This window comes from Microtus ochrogaster, chromosome 24 (assembly GCF_000317375.1).
Source record: "Microtus ochrogaster isolate Prairie Vole_2 chromosome 24, MicOch1.0, whole genome shotgun sequence".
NCBI classification, from domain to species: Eukaryota; Metazoa; Chordata; class Mammalia; order Rodentia; family Cricetidae; genus Microtus; species Microtus ochrogaster.
In genome coordinates this window covers 33054828-33057297 of record NC_022024.1, presented here as the reverse complement: position 1 = coordinate 33057297, position 2470 = coordinate 33054828, and positions in this window count along the sequence as shown.

The window sequence follows — 2470 nt, the reverse complement described above, 5'->3', positions numbered from 1 at the left end:
ATAAATAAAAGGCATACTCCTGTATATCAGGGTCATACACCTGTAATCCCAGAACTCAAGACATAGGGTCAGGAAGATCACAAATCCAATGCCATTCTGGGCTACTTAATGAGTTTGGGTTCAGGAAGGAATACACAAGGCCGTGTCTCAGAGAATGAAGTGGAGAGAAGAAAGAACCGAGCGAGTGGTGGAAGTGAGAGAGAAATAGAGGAGAGGGAGGGAATGAGGAGACGGGGAAGGGAGAGGGGAGAGCGGGGCTACAGCATCTTACACACCAACTCTTGTGGATCTCGGCAAAATAAACTGAAAATCTCCAAAAGAATTCATTGAACGCCAATTAGAGCATTTGTGATCCATGGGCAGAGGTCGAAACGTCAACGCCAAGAAAAGCTGAGCTGCTCGTGGCAGCCCGCACCTGTAATTCCAGTACTCAGGAAGGGGAGGCAGGAGTTCCAGAGTTCAAAGTTCATTTCTGTTACCTGAGGTTGGGGCTAAGCTGGGCTACAGGAGAGCCAGTCCCAAAGGGGAGGGAGGAAGGTGGCAGTGTGCAAGAAGCAGGTTCCAAAGCTTGAGAGAATTCAAATCTCAGTGAGGGGATCATTGCAGAGATGCTAGACACAGCAAGGGGACTGGAGTTAGGATTAGAGCCTGAAGATGTGGCTGAATTACTTCTAATCTCGTGGAAAGACACTTCAACAGAGGGGGACGTTTAATTGATGAGCAAAGCGAGAAGGTTCTCAGGATGGAGTCCACTCAAAGAGGAGGCGGCAAACGCCCCTGAGAGAAGAAAGCGTCTAGGATTACACAAACGTAGTGGGTAAAGCAGCAGCAGGAATGGATGGAACTGGTCCCGATGTCGGAAAGACATTACCAGCATGAATAAAATACTGCCAAAGACGTGCAGAGAATTCATGAGAATAGCAGCTAATCAGAGCATCAGACTTCATATCTGACTTACTTCAAGAAATTCAGAAAACAGGGGCACGGAACCAAACTGAAGAATTCACCGGAGATGAAATATAAATGGCAGACAAACAGTTTTTAAATGTCCACCCTCCTTGGCCACCAGGGAAATGGAAATGGAATCTACTTGGAGATTTTGTCTTAGCCCCGGTCAGAATGGCTAAGATTAAAACAACCAAGTGACGACAGGTGTCATCTACAGGAAAGGGGGAGCTAACAGAGGGGTACACACGGTTGTGACCGTTTTGGAAATCAGTTGGGAACGTCCCCCAAAGGTTAGAGATAGATGCGCCACACATGTTGACTCCGGGTGTATACCCTGAGGTCTATATCCCGTTTAGAGATACGGCTCATCTGTGTTTGCTCCTGCTGTATTCACGACAGTCAGGAAGCAGAAGCCATCTAGATGACTGCCATCTAATGACTGGATATTGAAAACATACAAAGGTGGGGTAGAGGAGGGAATCTAGGGGGGACTAACTAACACTAAAGAAACGCTAAAGACCTTGGGAAAGGCATATGGAAACCTACTGCTGTAGAAGGTCCCTAAGCTGTATATATGGACACATATCTGTATGTAAGTATGTATACAGTTCATAATTTAAATGGAATTACCCTATTATAAGGCAGCAGTGCCCCTACTAGATACTGCTGCTAACAAGAAGTCTAGTATTAGGAATGGGTCGCATCTTTTAGAATTACTGGCTTCTGAGGTTCTATAGAACGTGACACTAAGACCCCACTGCTGAAGACAGCACAGTTCAGAACAATTCCAGGGAGTGGTATGCAGGTGTCAGGGTTTATCCCAAAGGGATCCTGGTTTAGCCTGTCTGAGGTTAATCTCCAGAATGGGCCTTTTAAGAAGCACTCCCAACATTTTTTCTTTTCTTACTTTCTTTCCTTTTCTTTTTTCTTCTTTCTTTCTTTTTTTGTTTTTGTTTTTCGAGACAATTTTTTTGTGGGTTTTTGTGGTTTTGTTTGTTCCTTTGTGTAACTTTGGAGCCTGACCCGGAACTCTCTCTGTAGACCAAGCTGGCCACGAACTCACAGAGATCCACCTGTCTCTGCCTCCCTGGTGCTGGGATTAAAGGTGTGCACCACCACTGCCAGGCTTTGACAAACATGACCCTATTCTGGCATAAAGGGCCCTTCATCTGCTCTTTGTGTCTACTTCTGCCTTATTTCTCATTATTCTCCACCTCCGGGCATTTCTGCTTAACCAGCAGACATCTTTCCCTTTGCCCCACATACCGTTCTCTTCATTCCAGATTGTCAATCTCAGCTCCTCTTCACGTTAAGTAGCTGCTAAAGTCGGTTTCCTCTTTTTTGCTTGGACAGCTTAGGAGCTCCTGTTATCTACAGTACCACAGCACCTTGACTCCATGTGGGTGCATGTACCTGTGGGTTTGTATGCGCTAATGTGCAATGCCACAACTTCCGCGGGATTTTGTTGGCACATCCATCTAAATTTTGCACGTCTTCACTATATTATTCTTTGAGGGCAGAG